This window comes from Nannospalax galili, unplaced genomic scaffold (assembly GCF_000622305.1).
Source record: "Nannospalax galili isolate Female #2095 unplaced genomic scaffold, S.galili_v1.0 scaffold772, whole genome shotgun sequence".
Classification (NCBI taxonomy): domain Eukaryota; kingdom Metazoa; phylum Chordata; class Mammalia; order Rodentia; family Spalacidae; genus Nannospalax; species Nannospalax galili.
The window spans coordinates 2,311,133-2,330,968 of NW_008332097.1; the positions used below are offsets into that span (position 1 = coordinate 2,311,133).

The following is a 19,836-nucleotide window of genomic DNA, read 5'->3' on the forward strand; positions in this document are numbered from 1 at the left end:
CTCCTCACTCTCGAGAAACGCGTTTCCAAGTGTATACACTCTCTCTCTCTCTCTCTCTCTCTCTCTCTCTCTCTCTCTCTGTGTGTGTGTGTGTGTGTGTATACATGTATGCATGTCCATGCACACCCATTCAGGGGCCATAGGTTTTTTGTTTGTTTTTGAGACAAGGTCTCCCCAGCTGGCCTGGAACTCACCGTGTAGACCAGGCTGGTCTTGATCTCATAGAGATCTGCGTGCCTCTGCCTCCTGAGCTCTGGATTAAAGGTGTGCACCACCATTCCCAGCTGTATCTTATATTTTTGAGACAAGAGTCTCTCACTGAACCTGAAACTTGTGGTTTTGTCTAGACTACACTGACTGGCCAGTGAGCTCCAGGGATCCTCCTGTCTCTGCCTTCTAACACTGGGGTTTCAGGCACATGCAGCTATGCCTGGCTTTTATGTGGGTGCTGGGGATTTGAACTCAGATCCTCTTGCTTTCACAGCAAGCACTTTTACCACTGAGGTGTCTTTCTAGCCCATTGCCAAGTGTTTTTAAGAATGTTAATGTCATTTGGTCTTTTTCCTCCTATATCCCAGTGCTGTTAACTGTGAGCATTGCATGACCAGGTTTAGCTTTATACTTTATTGGGTGGATTCTCTCTTTTCAAGGTCAGCCCCTTCATCTGAACTCCTGCCTTCCTCCCTGCCTCTCCAGATCTAATTCATCTTGCTCTTCCTCATTCTCTCATCCTTGCCTTTTTCCTGATTTCTAAAGTGTACAGCTGTGGCACTTAAGCTCTTACAAAGCTGTCTGTTCCCCTACACCTGTTCTTCCACTTGCTCTGTTGATGCTGTTCTTTTTCTCCTCCATGTCACTGAATAAGTGTGGCCAGTGACTTTTCAAATGTCAAATCCTAAAGCATCTTTCATCTTTATCTTCATTTGACTCTATGTCCCATGCTAGCTCTCCAACCTTGCAGCCTAGTTGTCACCTTCTTCCTGTTCTGTCGTTGTTCGTGACTCTTGGGCATTGCTCTTAGCACTATAACTGTGCAATCTTCTGTCTGCCCATAATCCTCCAGAGATGGCGCTCTCTGACATTGTCTCTGCCTTTGTGTGTGATATTTCCTTATTAGTGTTATATTTTGTTCTGGCTTTCCCCTCCGGCCTCACATCCTGTCCCAAATCACCTACACCTCAGTTTTTAATGCCTCAGACTGATCTCTTGGTCTTCCTTATCCCTTCTCCGGCATTCTTTATTTTAGTTTTCATGAGCATCTCCCTGCATATAGTTAATCAAGTTGTTCTGCTTTTAGTCGCTTGATGTTTCCAAATACCACTTCTTCCCTTCCTTTCTCTTCTTGCTCTCTACCACAGTCTTCACCCCACGTCTCCTGTCTGGATGATCGTACAAAGCAAACTGGCCTAACTGCTCTTGCTGCTGCTTCTTCCACACTACTGCTCTGGATCCATCCAGGAAGAGCAGAGCAGCTGGAACCCACATCTGACCGGCTGTGGCTGTCTGCAGCCACATCTAGTCAGAGATCGCTGATAGAAGTACAGAGCTGCCATCTGGCTCCAGTCTTCTTCCCTGGCCTGGCAACATGGTCCTCACCCTGGAGCTACACAGTTTCTTCCCTCTGCCTTTTCCTTTGTCTTGTCTTCTACCCAACTTGGCTAACTCCAGCCTAGCCTCAGATGTGTCAGACATCCTTTGTTCCTGGAAGCCTTTCCTGACCTCTTCCTGTCTAGGCTAGAGGCCCCTGCTGGACATAAACGAGTTACCACACTCGCCCTACTGCTCTCCAGTGCTCATTCTGTGCGAGTTTCTCAACCCACTATATCATGTTCTTTAAAGACTGAGATAGTGTTTTATTCATCTTTGTAACTCAGGTACTTAGCTTAGTGCTTGACTTATAGTAAGGATTAAGCCTGAGTTTTTTAAATGAGAAATTAATGGCATCCAATCAATCTAACATCCACAACAATGTGAAAAAGTGGTCTGTACATACGTGTTACCTTCAGAAGGACATGAAGGAGCCTTCTGTGTGGATTGGAATTAGTGTGTTCAGTTTAGAAAAATTCATTGTTCTGTGTCATTATGTGCGCACTCTAAACAAATGCATGTTATACTTCAATGAAAAGTTTTTGTTTTTTAATCAGTCTGACATATAGCCTCTCCAATACTGAATTTTCCCCCCTTTTGTGTGTTTAGAGTATAGGGTGTTAGTTCATGTATAGCAAAGAGCAGGGCTGCTGATATCCTTGACATTGAAGAAGACAAATCATCCGCCCATTGCAGTGGGATTGCTGGGCTTCTGTCTGGACCAGGGACTTGCAGGGACCTGCTCTTTTGTCACACTTATTGCAGGGGCCACATGCTAATCCCCAGCAAGCTCCAGGGCAGAAAGATATTTTTTTCTCACATATAAGTATGAATAATTCATAAACATGGTTATCTGGAAGTTGGTGGTCATCATTAGCATTTTAATGAAAAAAATGTAATCATTATCCTAAGACTCTGTTTTGTTTCTACCTTTTTTTTTTTTTGTCTCTTCCCTCAACAGTGAACCATCTCACTGTTTCCTGAATACTTGGGAGTTGCTGAGGCCCTTGCCAGTGCTGACTATCACTATGGGCAGACGGTACCTGGAGGCTCACTGGTGTCCAGGCAGCTCATGTACGTATGGCACTGTGTGTATGTACCTCTTTGTCTTTCTCTTCCTCTCTTTTCCCTTCCCCACCCCTCTTCTATTCTTTCTCTTCTCTCACTGTGGATTATCACAGCGATACTAAACTGGTGAATGTTTATAAGATATAAATAATATATAAATGTAGGGGAATGATTTGCTCTAGGGTACATTTTTATTACTAAATAGCAAGAACTGTCTAAATTGCTATTTTAATAATCAAGTCATTCTATAAGATTAGAAAATGATCCTTTTATATTTCAGTATATTCATTCATACAGCCTTTAAAAAAAGACTTTTTTCCTTTTCATCACAATATATAAAACATTTAAAACAGTACTAATACCATAAATCAAAGTATTTCCCAGTGGCTGTTTTAATTCCTTGAAATGAAAACTGTGGTCCTAGAGAAAGTCGGCTGGGTCTGCTTCTTTTTGATGTGCGTTAGGTAGATTGGCTTGGTCCTTGTGTCCTTGTGTCCTTCTGTTCTTCTGTCCTTATGGCCTGGTGTCCTTCTGTTCTTCTGTCCTTATGGCCTGGTGTCCTTGTGTCCTTGTGGCCCAGTGTTACCTGAAGGACATGGAGATGGCTCTCAGCACCCTCAGCACTTGTGTTTGTCCAGCAGGCTTTGGAAGTGCCATGGTTGTGCTCTTCTGCCTGTTTGTACCCCTGGTTAATATAGGCGGAGAAGTGATTACCTCTCTGCTAGTGATCTTTGTTGATGTCCTTGATTGGCTCATATTGACTTCTTCTTCCCTTTGGTCGTCCAGCTGTGTAGATGATTCATTTGTTTTTAGTACTTCCCTTTGGACACTCTAGAATTTTGGCCTCAAATCAGCAGTATATTGGGGTGCCTCCCCACACTGCTTTTGTTTCTTAGTGACCTTTATCTTTACCTTTCAGTCCCATTACCTTATACAGCTCTGTTTTTGTTTGCTTCCTAGAAAAGTTAGAAGCCCCTGCAAGCCTTTACCCAGACAGGTGCTTATGAAATAAACCTGGTAGAAACAGTGGCATTTCAGTAGCCATGGAATTGGAATGCCAACTACAGAGTTGGAATTCCCATCAGCCACTAGCAACAAGCCAGCAGCACTGGGGTAAACAGCTTTCCTACAAGTACTTGCCTATCTCCAAGACCATTGCTGTTTCTCTGTAAATTAGCAACTTTAAATTTTCAGTGATCACCATCAGAATAACATGTACCTGTGTACTGTGGAGCAGAGACAGACAGCTGTGGCCAGTGCCTGTGGAATTGAGGATAGATTTTTAAAATATTTTTTAAGCACTAACATTTTAAATGGTTATATAAGTACCTCCATAATTTCTGTTTTGTCTCTTAGTCCTTAAAGCCTAAACTGTTTGTGATCTTGCTAGGGGAAAAAAAATCCCTACCATTTCTGTGAAGTAAAGCTGAAAGAAAAGCATATAACAATGTTGATCCATGTGCCATGTTAGTATCTGATATTTTCTTTCGGGCCAAAAAAATGCTAAATTCAGGTGGCTTCCTCTAAAGTGTTCCTTTACAGGCTACAATTCTCTTTGGGCTCTCAGTGTGGAAGAAATAAATGTATCTGGGAGACTCATGTGTGGACATGTCCTTTTTCCACAGTCTTGGGTGTACATACCGCCTATTGGCCATGTGACTTTCCAGAAATTGCAAAAGGGCTCTGAGCCACACAAGCCTGTGCTGCCAATGAGTTTCAAGGAAGCAGTTCTTTCCCACCTGATGTATTTCCTACAAGCTCTCGAGGAGAAAAGTGTCCTTCCCTCACCCGGGCAGCAATGTGCTGATTGTCCTCAGAATGCAAGTGGCTTCCAACATGGTCCTGAGGCATCTGCTAAACAGGTCACTTGCATCTGTTTGAGATGGAAGGAGAGGAAATGGCTCCTTTTTCCAAGGAGCATATGTTACCTGGAACTAGAAGGTGACTCTCACCCTCTTGTTTCCATCTCTGTTTTCTTTTTCTGGCATCCATCCTTAGTCCTTTGCCTCAACAGTGTACCTGGCTTGTGTGACCTCTTTCCCACTCTTCCCTGCCATCCTTCGTACCTTGCTTATCCTGATGACTCCATAGGTTTGTTTGTGAAGATCTGTAGCCATGTTTCTGTGGGGAACCACTCAGCTGCGGGAGGCCTCAAGCTTACCGACCCTGTCTGCTCTCCTAAGGCAAGGAAGCTACAATGACTCCTGGCCTCTGTGCCAGGCCTGTGTCTCAATAGGGTCACACTGTTCTCCTGGAGAAGGGAAAATATTTCACAAAACAAAACAAAAAAGTCTCTGCTCCTTATAATTTTGTCATCAAGTGTGGTCAGAAGTGGCAGTCAAGGGTTGGTAGTACATGTCACCACACTATGGGCTGTTTTTGAGGCTCTTGTGTCTAAATGGAGTTTTAGTTTTCTGTCTGTTTGGGATCATTGCCCTGCCTTTCAGTGCTATCTTTTTAGAAGAGAGCTTGCTGTTTTTTATGGACTGTGGAATGCCATCTACTGAGCTCTGGAATAAGAAATACAATAACCGCAGATGATCTTTCCTGACTTTTCTTAGTTATTTTTTTGTTAAGACCAGAGTTTTGAAAGTATTCCAAGGATTGCTACTACAGTTGCATTTGCTATTTGTTATTATTTGAACTTATCCATCCCTGCAGGACCAAAGCCCCTACTGTAACTTTGGATGTCAGGCCCTGGACTCTTGGCATAGTTGTCCTCTTCTTCCTTTTCTTCCTCTTCCTCTTCCTCTTCTTCCTCCTCTTCCTCCCCCTCCCCCCTTCCTCTTCTATTTTAAAAATCTTTTTGGAGTTAGGGTCTCCTGTAGCCCCAGCTGGCCTAGAGCTCACTATGTAGACCAGGCTGGCCTTGAACTCACAGAGATCCACCTGCCTCTGCCTCCCGAGTGTAGTGATTAAAGATTATGTGCCACCATGCCCAGCTATCCTCTTCATTTTAAACCACAACAAGCATAGTTAGCTCTGTGGCTTTCCCTCCACCTCCTTGCTCTTGCTGTCACTAGTGAAAGGCAGGACTCCTGTCTATGCCACACACCATCCTGTATCTACTGGCAGCACTGCACTTCAGCAAAATGTTGAAAAGTTCCCCTTTGGGTCCCCACTTCATAGATGAGGAAGAACTTAGGCTTGGAGACTTGTTAGGGCAGAGTAGCAGTTGGAGCCCAGGTTTTCTGGTCCGGTTCACCCTCCTTCCCTTTCACAGGCTGCCTAATGGTATGACTTGCTTACTTAGGCAACATCTACTTGACCTGTTCCCCACAACATAGCCTGAAAAAGTTAAAAAGTGGAGGCGGCTGACATCTGTCTGGAATTTCTCCTCTTTGATTAAACCTAGTAACCACAGGTAACCAGGAGAGACCCAGAGAACACTTCATACAGAGAGGAAACTCCATGGGAATACTCTACAAAACAACCAGCAATAAATGTTTCATTAAAAAAAATGAAAAAAGTAAAGAGGGATTGAGAAGTTCTCACAACCCTACATAACAAGTCACTTTTTAAAAAAAAAAAATTATTTTATGTGTATGAGTGTATTGTCTGTATGTATGTGAGTGCACCCGTGCAGTGCAGTGCTGTGGAGCTCAGAAGAGGGCCTCGGATTCCCCTGGAACTGGAGTTAAGGACGGTTCGTAGCCGCCATGTGGGTGCTGGGAATCGAACCTGGGTCCTCTGCAAGACCAGTCAGTCCCTCCCCTTAATCGCTGAGCCATCTCTCCAGCCCCACCAATGGTCACTTTTTAACACTCTGTTTAATCCTTTCCCACACTTCAAAGGTATAAATGTATTTCTCTTAATATTTGTATCTCTTTTCTGTGTTAATAACAGTGGAATAATGTATGTGGTGTTTACATAACAAAGGCTCATAATTTTAAAACAGTTTTCATACTGAGAACATTTTGATTTGACTACATCCTTACCCTCTTCCTAACCAGTCCATTTATTTTCATAGTGAACCAGAGCAGCCAGGGTCTGAGGTAGGCTGATTAATGTTGTGTTCTAGGCTGAAGTGCGTTCCCCTCATGATGGAGGAAACAACTCCTCCTTGTTAAGAACTACTGGTCAGGCTGCAAAATTGACTTCCACTCTCCCTGCTTTGAACTCAGTTCCCACTTTGAAAGCATTGCCTGGACACCCCAAAATACTAGGGACGAACTTGAGCAGAGCTGGAGTTCTCAGGCAGTGGGTTTGTTCTGTGCTCAGCCAAGGTTTTAGTTGGATTTTGGTTAAAATCAGGAGACTGAGCACATGTTCAAGGTTCATAACAGCTAAGTGGATCTCACTGCTCAGACAGCCAAGACAGGATGTAGTCCCTGAGGGAATTTCCACTGGGGTGTGCCCTGTGCAGGAGGCAGCAGGCAGGTTCATGCAGGTCAGAGAAGCTAGGGGTCCCCAGGGAGGCTCACAGTTTAAATAGATTCCACAAATGTTGAGTGGAAGTGAGAATAGGGAAAGGTTAAAGGCAACACAGTTAAAAGAAAATAGCACTGAATGTCCATTTATGTTAGAAAATGTGCACACAGCAGACAGCACAAAGAAAGACCATCTGTAACATCTTGCATGCTGCCTCCTAGTCTTTGTGTATGTTCCTGGGTCTATATGGCACTTCATTGTGATCTTTCTGATAGTATTAAATCTTTCAGTGTGTGATTTTATGCTTCATTATCTTGTATGGATGTACTAATAATTAGCAGTCACCCATAGCTTAACATTGAGGGAATTTCCAGTCTTTTGCTGTCCCTTGAGATTAATCATTGCCCAGAACTCTTTTTTTTTTTCCCCTTCAAAAAAAAGGCCTTAAGGTGAAGGCACTAAGCTAAAGTATTTGCTTGTACACTGGACCTGTGCAGATGCTGGGGGTGGGTGGTGAGTGGGAGGTGTTCCTCACAGCTCCAGCACCCTCCTGTAGGTCCATCTCTTCCCACTGCAAAGTGGAAGAGAGATTTGAGCACTTTCCAGCAATGAGCAAAGCATGCTCTCTTCCTTGTTTGCATATTTTGCATTTCCTCTTATTTCCTGAAATTGTGGCTTCACATCCTTTTCCATGTCAGCAGCCCAGAATCAGTCACATTAAATATATATGGGCCTGTGTAAAAAATGTCAATGTTGACATGTATGGATAGTGTGACCTGTTTTCATTTTGTCTGGTGTATATTAGTTTCAAGGTAAAAGTCGATTCTTTGAAGAACAGGTGGCCTGACTTTTCATGTGGCAGTACCTTGGGGAGGTGAAATAGAAGACCGATTCCTCAGGCTGAGAACCTGGGGTTCAAAAGCAGCAGCCTGTGGGAGAGACTCTGGACTGGGAGATGGGGCCTTCACCCCAACCCTGGATCTCTATTCTTGGGCTCAGGGTGTGGGTAAGTCATCAGATCTCGACTGAGTTTCACTTCTACCATCTGTGAGCTAAGGAACTGGACTGGCTGATGGTTAGGAAAGCTCTGACTCAAAGATTCTATTGTATTTGCTTTTCAGAGAGAGAGAACTACAAATGAAGTTCAGCTCTAGGGAAAACCTAGAGGCAGCAAATGTATTCGAGTCAGAGAGCGCAGGTTATTAATGGCTAGTAAGTAGTGTTTAACCTTGGGATTTTAACTGCTTAAAACAGCCGCAAATAGGACAAGACAAAGAGCATTTAAATGAGAGGGATCACAGCAGAGTACATCTAGGTTATAGGAATGCATCATAGCAGTAGCAGAAATAGAAAATGCTCTTATACTGTGATGATTTGGTGATCTGTTTTGTAAGACATGTGGATTAACACTCATTTCCTGTGTAATTGTATAAATGCTTCTGATAGCAGAAGCTCTGAGTCCACATACCTTTAATTCTAACATAGCAGGCTATGTGAGTTTGAGGCCAGCCTGATCTACATAGTGAGTTCCAGGCCAGTCAGGTCTATCTAGTGAGACCCTGCCTTAAAAAAAAATTAAATTGGGGCTGGAGAGATGGCTCAGTGGTTAAGAGCACTGACTGCTCTTGCAGAGGACCCGAGTTCGATTCCCAGCACCCACATGGTGGCTATGAACCGTCCTTAACTCCAGTTCCAGGGGAATCCGAAGCCCTCTTCTGACCTCTGCAGCATTGCACTACCACGGGTGCATTCACATACATGCAGGCAATACACTCATACACATAAAATAAAAATAATAAATAAAATATATTTTTTAAAAATTAAATTAAAAAATTAATTAAATGGAATAAACCTCAGCAGGCTAGTTTGGCAGTTGCTTTCTTTGTTCTCTTTGAATGACATGAACTTTTTAATCATTATTATCATAATTTTTTTTTTTTTTTTTACTTAGCCTGGCATGGTGGCTCAAGTCTTTAATCCCAGCACTCTGGAGACAGAGGCAGGTGGATCTCTGTGATATTGGGGCCAGCCTAGTCTACATAGTGAGTTCCAGGCCAGCTGGGGCTACAGGGAGACGCTGTCTCAAAAAACAAAAAACCAAAGTCATTTCTCAGCAGCCACATCAGGTGCCTCATGGTCACCTGTAACTCCAGCACCTAGGGGACCTGATTCTTCTGGCCTCTTTGGGTACCTGCACACATGCACATACCCACACACACAGACACACATACACACACAGACACACACACACAATTTAAATTTTTTCAAAGCTTTACATTTTGATGATGTACAATTTATATGACCCCCGTGATTGATTTTGTTTTTGATATATGTCTAAGAAATCATTGCCTAATCCAAACTATTGGAGATTTGCCCATGTGTTTCTTTTTCCTCAAAATTTTACTTCTTAGATCTTACATTTGTTTAGGTTTCGCTAATCTGAGTTAAATTTTGTCTGTAGGTACTTTCCAAGTTTACTATTTTGTACTATTTGTTGAAAAGACCATTCTTTCTCTGTTTGTGTGTGTGCAGGTAGTGTATATGTTTGTGTGGCTGTATATACAGGTATGTGTATATTCATGTGGCTATGTATACAGGTATGCATGCACACATGTGAGTGCTTACATAGGCCAGAGGGTCAGCCTTGGGCATCATTCTGCTGGAGCCCTCTACCTTGTGGTTTTGAGGCAGATCCTCCTCGTAGAACTTGGTGCCCATTCATTCCACTAGACTGTCTGACAAGTGAGGCCCAGTGATCTTCCTGTCCTCCTGCCCACCACTGGGGTTACAGGCAGGTTCCACTGTACCTGGTTTTCACATGAGTGCTGGGGACTGAGCCTCTGCAGCAAGCACTTTGCTGACTTAGCCATTTTCTCACCCCTGGGGATTATTTTCTTATTTATTATAGTATTTGGAGTAGAATTGATTTTTTTTATACTGATCTTGGAGGCTCATTTAAGTTTTCATTTTAGTGAAATATATATTTATCTTCCTTTCTGTGTTCCTTCCATTTGAGGATATTTTGCAGGTCCCCCCAACTCATCTGCCATTCTTTCATATTATTCCATTTTTGCTTTTTTCTATTCATTTAAATGCATTTCTAAAGTTTTTTGTAGGCTGCAGTACTATTTCTAGGTTTTTTGGGTTTTTTTTTGCCACTTGTAATGACTGTGCCTAATGGTAGATTGATTTCCTGTTTGGTGTTTACCCCTGACTCTGAGGGGTTATTTCATTGGGGTTATTTGACATAGGTCCCATGTGAGCAGGGACTATGCAAACAGGGCAGTTTCTCAATTATCCTCGTGTCATACCTTGGTGCCTATAGTCCTTGTGTTTGGTCCCATGGTGTCAGGGCTTCTGCTTGGGGACTTCATGTTACCTGAGCGTTATATATTTGGGTCTATTCCTCCAGGCCTTCTGCATCAGTCTTGGTTATTATTGGTAAGGTATGTCCCTTTTTTCTCACCAAGATCTTAGTCTTCATACAGTTACACTCCTACCCAGTCTTACAGCGTCTACATCTTCAGTGTTCTCTCATAGGACGTTGAGTTCCATCTTTAGTTCCAACTCAGGAGTTTATTTCTCATGATTTGAAGTTTTCCTTTGCTTTTAAGCACTTATTGATAATCTCCTATTTAGTTCGACCATGTCTTTAAAACATCAAACCCCTTCTGGGTGATCTCCTTTCAACATATTGCCTGGAAACATTCTCACTACAGTCTGATAAAAGAATTTAAGACCTTTGAGGCACCAGATTGCAATCCCTGATTTCCACACAACTTTAAACATAGTAAGTGTCGAGTAAATATTAACTCAGTCAATGGGTGTTTGCAAATCTGTCTACCGAGATGCTGTACATGTGAGTAACCACCCTCCTCCTGTGGTGAAGTGAAGTGTGGCCTCTCGATGGTCACCTTGTACCTCAGGACACACTTCTGACCAGGTCTCAGAATATGTTTGTTCCGTTGTAGATTGTTACCTGGAATTGTTATTCAAGTAGTCTGAGCCTTGTCTGCTGCCTTTATTTTTTTTAAGTAAATCTTTTAAAATATTTTTAAATTTGTTTATATTTTATGTATAGAGTTGTTAGCCACCATATGGATACTGGGAACCAAGCCTGGGCCCTCTGCTACAGCAGCTTAGTACTCCTAACCACTGAACCATCTCTCCAGTCCCTGCTGCCTTTATTTTTAGAGACTAACGCAGTGCCTTGCTTTTATATGTCTAGGAAAATGTAGTTATATCTTAATATTGGAAATAGGAAGGAAAGGTTATTTGTGATATATATATACCTTTCTCTGAAGAGGGAAATTAAATTTTGACTGCATTAATACCTTCCTTTTAGGTTTGCTTCTGTGTCATTTATTTTATTATTATTTTTTTATGTGCATTAGTGTTTTAACATCTATATGTATGTAAGCACACCACATGCTTGCAGTGCATGTGAAGGCTAGGAGAAGGTGTCAGATCCCCTGGAAGTGAAATTATGGGTTGTTGTTAGCTACCATGTGGGTGCTGGGAACTGAACCTGGGTCCTCTGCAAGAGCAGCCAGTGCTCTTAACTCCTGAGTCATCTCTCCAGCCTCTCTGTTTCACTTTTATTTGTTTTCTTAATGGTCCTGTCTCTTCTACTTTAAGTGGAAGTTTGGCTTTATATATGTATATCATTTTCAGACAGTGTCTTGTTACATAGCTCAAACTCATGATCCTTCTACTTCTTCAACATCCTGAGTGCTGGGTTTATAGGCATGTGCTACCACATCCAGCTTGGAATATTAATTTGATGTGGTAAGCAAGAGTCCTTCACTTGAGTGCTTTTGGGTAAGCATGGTCCCCTTCAGTAATAAAAGGCAAAGCTAAAAGCCCCGTGGCAAGGCTTCACTAGCAAGAATTGACCGACCTTGCAAGGAGTTTGCTTGCTGCCTATTCTACCATAGAAGACTCTGGAAAGCACTCCATGGAGGGAAATACATGTGCCTTCCCTGTTCTTTGTCTAGCTTTCTTGAGCTGGGCTCAGATCTCAAGCCCAGTGTTGTGATAACATCACTTGCAGGTGTGCCTGAGCAGTCCTTTCCCCCAGATGAAAAGGATTTGGAAGATGGGAATCAACTAGACTCAGTCTCTTCTGTGCTTAAGAACAGTCTTGACTCAAAGAGAAGTCTGTATTACCCTCAGGGAAGTGGCCAGAGCACCTTTGGCAGTTAGGGCACAGAGAAGATTCCCCAAACCTATCTTCTAGCGAAGCCTGGTAGATCAGGCCTGTAATCCCAGCACTCAGGAGGCTGAGACTGGAGAGGTGCTACTTGTTCAAGGCCAGTCAGGCTGTATAGTGAGTTCCAGGCCTTTTAGGCTACACAGTGAGAACTTGTGTCAAATAGACAAACCTCCAAACAATCCCCCAGACCTCTCCATCTTCTGAGTGCAGCCTCTGGAAGGGAAAGGAGGAAAGCATGTAGCCTTATGGCGCAGTTTGGAAACTGAAGCACATAGACTTATTTTTCCAGGGTTCCCAGTGCCTTGACTGTTTAGGTAAACTTGAAATTGTTCTCAGGAGAGTGAACCCCGGTGACCCAAATGCAGGCCACAGAAACCCTTATGAAATGAAACTGATCAAATTCTGAAAGGAATGGCCTGATTTGTTTCAGTCACCAGAGAGGTCAGCTTATGGCTAGCCTCTGTACTTCTAGATCTTTCTGTTATGAATAACAAGACACACTGCTGAATATTCCACAGACTGTGCTTTGTTAAAGGAATAGCTAGAGATTCTAGTCATTTCCTCTCTCAATTTTATGGAAAATTAAATTCACGGAATTCTACTTGTTTTCTCCGTGAATTCTTTCTTAGTGTCAGATAATTAGAAAAATCCATCTCTGTCTCCCTTTGGTGCAGAGAAATTCCCAAGAGAGCTTAAATCACATACTCTATCTTTGGAAGTTTATACCATGAAATCCAGGGTCCTTGGCTAACCTGAGATCAGAACTTCCCCTCCTCTGTCCTGTGACTGGAGCTTGACTGAGGTAGAGAGCTTCCTGTTGTTTTAAGATATCAGAAGGTGAGAAGCTTTCTGTTTTTGAGTTCACTGTTACATTGTAAGGTCCAGCTGTTGGAGGGAAAAGTACAGCCAAGATTGGAGGATGATCAGAACCAAGCAGTGGATAGATGATACTCTACCTGCCGTGCTGTGCTAACACCTTTGGGAGATTGGGAAGAGTTCAGTATTTCCTCTCTGATGTGTTTTCAGTTGTACCTGTGACCAGCGATGGTAACTGTGTCATTTACAATCAAATTATGTTTTGTAGTAGCTTAGAGAAGAAGGCCAAGCCAGTGAATAGAGCATCCTTGTCTGATAGAATGCAGTGCTATGGAAATGAATGTGTAGTTGGCAGGTCAGATGTGGGACTCACAGTGCCATGGTTGGTTTTTGACAGTCACATGAAGTGGGTGTTATGGAGGTTTGAGAGGTTTTTGAACCTTTGAGAGTAGGGGGTCTAACACTGAATCAAAAGGCAAAGGCCAGTAGAGCTCATGCCTTGGTGAGAACAAATATTAATGACTAATACACAGACACAGCTCAAAATAATACTTTGTGTTATTTTCACCTTCCCAATAGTCTTGTGACATGTGCAATGATTATCACTCGTTTGGAGATGAGGAATCTTATGTACAGAGACAGTAAGCAGGTTGCTTAAGGCTACATAGAAATGGAATTTGAATGCAGGTACCCTGGCTCCAATGTCTGTGCTATGAATCACAGTGTGTCTCCTGTAAGTGGAGAAGAATGAAAAGATACTTTGCAGAAGGAGACAGTTCCATAGCCAAGATTCAGGTGGGGCAGTGTTGTCCAAATTGATGTAAAATGTCCCTCACAGGCTCATGTGTTTGGACACTTGGCCCCAGCTGGTAGTGCTGTTTTGAGAGGTTGTCAAGCCTTTGAGAGTAGGGATCTAAGAGGTAGATATCTGGGGGGCAGACCTTGAAGTTTATAGCCTGGCCCCACTTGATGTCCCATCTCTGCTTCCTATTCCATTGAGCTGTGAAGAGGTAAGAAATCTCAGCTACATACGTCCAGTGCCACAGAGCTGCCTGCCATGACAGACTGTATCTCCTCCAACTGTGAGCCCAAATAAATCCTTCCTCCTTGAAGTGACTGTTAGATGTTTGGGTAGAACAATGAAAAAGTAAACAATATAAGCAGTTCTTGGGGACACAGTGTCTATTTGCTGGTCACTGGAGAAATTAGTGATATAGAGGAGAATTAGAGGTCAACTGCTTCAAGGTCTGGGACCAGGATGGTGAGAGTGGTGGTATAGAGCCCTTAGTGTGGACTGGGCGCTTTGGCTGCAGAAATGAAAAGGTCCTCTTCAACCTAGTGATAGAGAGCAGGCAGTAAACAGCCTTCCAGTAGAGAAGAGAGTTATAGATTGGGATTTGTGGTGTGGGAGAATTAGTGTGAAAGAGGGTGACACACGACATTGGGTGACCATGGGAGATTTCATTGAAGTGATTTTAAATTGATATTGGAAGCATGGGAAAAGAGCCCCGCCTGGGAAGAACTGTGCAAAGCTTCTTTCCAGCCAAAGGAATTGAGTATGAGTATGTTCAGGGATTGGGATGGGCGAGGGAGCCAAAGCAGAGTGGACAAGCTGATGTAGTATGGCAAGTGAAGTTGGAAAGGACACCTGAGCCAAATGGAACTCAAGGACCTGCTAAGGAGCATTGAGTATTTCCTAAGGGCAGTGGGAAGCCACTAAAGGTTGAGTAGGTTGGTTTGATCTGATGGGAGATGCAGGATGCTAAATGGATGTGCCTGTTTGGGAAGGGGCTAGAGGAGATGAGAGCTGAGCATCATGGGGACACTACATTTAGGAGGCATATTCCCCACCTAACATCCTAAGGATCTACACTGCAGCTAACATAAACTTTACTGCAGGGGAATGAGTGTCTCACCCAAAGCAAAGCTTCTTAGTGCTCAGATTGTAATCAGAAGTCACAGCTGCAAGGCTTTGGGCCACCTTTTAGCCATTTGACCTCCAGTCTATGGCCTGTCTGTATATGCAGTGAAAAACCAGAGTGTGTGAGCTCAGGCATTTAACTACTGCTGCTGCTTAGTGGTGGTGGTGGTATATTATTGGCATTGAAATTTATAAAATACTATTTTCTAAGCAGTAGGTGCTACTTAGAAATGCTATTACCTTCTTTATTGGAGTGTCTTCTTCTTCCCAGGATGGAGACTTAAAATAGAGACACATTTAACTGCCCCCCTCAATGCCCATAACCTGTTTCGTTTTTCCAACAGAACTTTGAATTTGGAATGACATGGTTATGGGCCTGACAGTAGATGGTGATAGTCTAAGCCAACACAGCAATCCCAAGGACCAATTTCCCAGCATTCTCTTTGGTTAATGCAGCTACTTGACTTGATTCTAGCGAGGAAGACCCAAGAATAAGTCCATTGGGATGAGGGTGGGGTTTTAGGCAAAGTGTTTATCATCCTGATAAAAATGACAAATTAGCCTACTAATGCCCTTTATTGCTTTTCCCTTCTTTTTGCCTTGAATGTTGATGAGATGCCCAAATCAGAGCAACCATCATGTCACCAAGAGGGGTTAACCGTAAAGGAAAGGCCAAGACTCGTACAGAAATGGCTGCGTTGGTATTGTTGCCACTTAGCCATCACCAACAGCCCTTAGCATTCCAAATCCTTATTTGTTGAATCTGTTCTTAGATAGGTTTTTTGTTACTAAACACCAAGCATAGTGTTAGGTGGAGTAATTACAAAGACATTATGGGCCTTTTCTTACATGTTGTGATGGTCTCATTAATGTCTTTGATCTTCATTGTGATCTTTAGCCTACTCAGAAGGAACCTCTGAAAGAAAAGTTTAATACCTTGTATTGAATGTTGTTCATAGTTGGGAGACATGAATGTGGACTTAGAAATGTAATTTTCAAAATGAATGAGCTTGTCTGTGTGAAGCCACCGTAGCCGGTACCACAGAGTGGTTCTTCGTGGGCAGTATCTTCTTATGGCCTTTTTTTTTATGATATTCTCAGTCAGTTTCTGGTGAAGTACATTGCATGTATTTATGGCTCTAGAGGAAACACTAGCAGCTCTAGGGGTAATAGCATAAATAGTCTGATTTCCTGAAAATGTGGCGCTCCAACTGGCTTTAGTAGATTTCAGGATAATGGTATTATTCAATTTTCTACCTCTTTTCAAAATGTTTTGTGGCCAAGTTCCAAGTTGGTGACTTAAAGACATTTGGGGTTCTGTGTATTTATAGGGGAAGAGTTATCTTGGGTTTCTCAATTATCAGGTGCAGGCTAGGGGAAGTAACTGGATTTTCTTCTGTACTGTGTAAGACTTTGCATGCAGCAGGGATTGTTTCCCACATGGAAGTAGGAATGGTCTGTGACATCCATCAAAGAGATGAAGTCTGATAATGAAAATTGTCTACTAGGCTATAAAGGAAAAGAGACCAAGCCATAGGGTGTCAGATTGCAAAGAGGACGGGACTTTGAACATCATCTAATAAAGATCCTACTTTAATTCACAGTCTTGGAACTTGAGACCTAGAAGGAGTTTGGTCATTCATTTAAAAAAACAAAAGGTGGTGGTGCCTTCTGTGGCTGTGGCTGTGACTATGGCCATGGCTGAGGCCGTGGCTGTGGCGACTGCTGGTGTTGCAGCTGCTACTGCTTCCTCCTCCTTCTCCTCTTCCTGTAAAAGAGTTTCTAAAAAGAACTAGAAACACCTATAACCCCAAGGACCTTCGCAAGAAGTCTCTCTCAGTGGTGTGTTCAGACTGCTTCATTTTCCTCACTGGGAAAGACATTTCTTACAGCCCTTGGGCACCTTTCGACAGGATCACAGAACACACTGGGCACTTCAGTGGTGTCTGTGGAATTCCTGGCAACCATGAGCTAGTAGGGATTGGTACTGGAACTCATCCTCAGGTACTACTTAATGCTTGGTAGGCCCTGATAGGAGGCAGGCCATCCCAAGCAAGTAGAAAGTGTTCAGTGGATTCAGGGAAGAGTGAGGAGCTAGATCAGGGGTTCCTTAGGAATCAGGTGGTAGAGATCATGTCTGTACTGATTAGGGTGAATTGGGTTTGTTTGGTCAGATTGAGTGATAGAGGAGATATGCCTAAGAGCGCAATGGTTTTGTTGTTGTTGTTTTGGTTTTTTAAGTTACTAATTGGAAGCTCTTAAAATAACTAATGATTAGTTAACACAGTCTTTACTAGGCCACTGCCATTCTGACCTAACTCCCACCTAGGCCTTTAGTGTTAGGTACTCTGTCTGCACTTTGCAGTTAAGAAACTGAGGTTAGATGACATGTCCAGAGAATTGCTTATAGGAAGTGGTGAGGTAGAGTTGAAGAGACATGGCCTGGCCTCCAAGTCCAGCTCTTGATGCTCTGGGGTGTATGCCAACAGTGGTGATAATGGCGACAACAGAACACACAGGACTGTGCAGGTGTAGCCAGGAGAGGCAGATTGCACTGTGGGCTTCCAGGACATGAGTTAATGTTCCCCTAGATTCAAATGGTGGCAGTGGAGGTGACAGCTGGCTGTTCCCCTGTGGCTGGTTTGGATCAATGATGTCAGGCCCCTGATCGATTGTGGGTGCTTTGGAGTACTGGAGTGACACAGGTGGCTGGGATACTACTTGGATGGCCCTGTAGTTGACTCAGTATAGTAGAAAAGGAGATATATTGGGGAGGGTGGTTGTATTAGTTACGTTTTATTTCTCTGTGACCAGATACCTGAGAGAAAGAAAGAACGTACAGGAAGAGGATTTGTTTTGACTCACAGTACAGTCTGTCATGGCTGGGAAGACATGACAAGTGAATCCATGGTATGGAGAATTGAGGTGACTGTGTGTTTCATCTTGACAGATCAGGAAGCATAGAGCTGGACCCAAAACTGCGCTGAGGTGTCACCCTCCAAGGCCCACCCTTCACCAAGTAGGTCTGATGCCTGCACAGGTCCACAACCTCCCCAAAATAGCACCACCAGCTGAGGACCAAATACCAACAGGGAACCAAATGGTCAAATACATGAACCTGGGATGGGGTGCATTTCAAACCTAAACCATAACAGTAGTGGTAGGTTTTTGCAGAGTCCCGTTCTTTCTTTATGACCAACCAATACAGGGGTCTTCATCTGAAAATCTGGAGAAAATATCATGAAAAAAGATTCCGGTGAATATGTCCTGCCAGGTTTCTGTAAGTGATGGACCCTCCAAGCTCTTTTGTCTTAGCATGCAGCCTACACAGGATCTCGGTAGCCTTTTTAACTATGACTGAGACATTTATGTAACTATTCTCTTTCTACCTTGAGAATCAAGAGTGTGAGCAGGAAGAAGGAGTGGGCTTGCATCTTAGGCGACATCTTTGTGACATCACCCGGGAAATGAGTTTAGGCTTTGTCTAGAGTCTTTTTAAAAATATATTTCTTCCTTTTTAATTGAAGTTTTGTGATTTCATACAACATAATTTGATGGTATTTAGACCCCCTCACCTTTCTTACTGCCCCCCACCCAATTTCATGTTCTCTCTCTCTCTCTCTCTCTCTCTCTCTCTTTCTCTCTCTCTTTCTCCATATGAGGCTGTATGAGGTGGCTGAGGAAGAGCTTATTCCTAGGGCCTTGGTTATAAAACTCTTCTCCCTCCATAAGCTGTAGGTGAGCGAGATTAGCTCTGCAAGAGGGTCTTTGTTGTCTTCATTTCTCCATCTCTCTCTCTATTTCCTAAAGGGATCAGTGGATAGAAACTAAACAAAGAAACCTGGAATCATGGGCAGAGTTGGAACCTGTGTTGTGCTATTCTCTTAGCTGCCTGGTGGTAGACAAGTCTTCGTCTCACTAAATCTTGGTATTCTTTCTTTTTTTTTTTTTTTTTTGGTCTTTTTGAGACAGGGTCTCTCTGTAGCCCCAGCTGTCCTGGGACTCACTATGTAGACCAGGCTGGCCTTGAACTCACAGAGATCCACCTGCCTCTGCCTCCCGAGTGCTGGGATTAAAGACGTGCGCCACCATGCCCGACCCCTAAATCTTAGTATTCTTCTGTGTAAAATGGGGGAAGGGGTTGGAGCCTCCCCTCCAGGATTTGTGTGTGAGTTGAGAGAACATGTATGGTTTTTGTTCAGCCCAGAAGTCCTCAATAATATTAGTTACCTCATATTACTTGATCCCTATCCCCTGGGGTTGGAAACTCGGGCCCAGTAGGCAGGGCAGGAGTGGTGATGTTTGGGCGCAGTGCCCTCTCTGGATGAATTTTGGCCATGACCTCAAATACCCCAGATTTTTGTTGCTATCTGTCAAGAATTTAGCATGGACTCTCTGGGTTGCCTTTGAGGCATACGTGTGTGTGTGTGTGTGTGTGTGTGTGTGTGTGTGTGTGTGTGTGTGTGTATCTGTGTGTATCTGTGTGTATCTTTGTGTGTGCCTGCCTGTGCCCGGTGGTGGTGGTGGTGTACATGTGCATAAGGATGCACTTGCATGTGTGTAGAAGTCAGAGGTCAATGTCAAGTATCTTCCTTAAACACCTTCCACCTTATTTTTGAGTCAGGGTTTCTCACTAATCCTGGAGCTCATTGATTGGCTAGGCTAACTGACCAGTGACTTTTCAGTGATCAGACTGACATCTCCCCTCCTAGTATTGGGGTTACAGATATCTGTTACCATACCTGGCCTTTTATGTGTGTGCTGGGGATCCAAACTCTGCTCCTCCTGCTTGTGTGATAGTCTTTCCATATATGTATGTATATGTGTGTGTGTGTGTGTGTGTGTGTGTGTGTGTGTG

At 43.3% G+C, this 19,836-nt stretch overlaps 1 protein-coding gene across 16 annotated transcripts in view; it reads left to right on the plus strand.

Moving 5' to 3' along the window:
- Apbb2 (amyloid beta precursor protein binding family B member 2) overlaps positions 1-19,836 on the plus strand; it is a 364,818-nt gene that overhangs the window by 145,069 nt on the left and 199,913 nt on the right. For 14 of the 16 annotated variants that reach the window (XM_008827233.3, XM_017796659.2, XM_029560693.1 and 11 more), the window contains one exon: positions 2,549-2,661. The exons of the other annotated variants lie outside the window; for them this stretch is intronic. The gene's annotated coding sequence lies outside the window, so the exon portion shown is untranslated. The remainder of the gene's footprint in view (positions 1-2,548; positions 2,662-19,836) is intronic. 16 annotated transcript variants of the gene reach the window in all.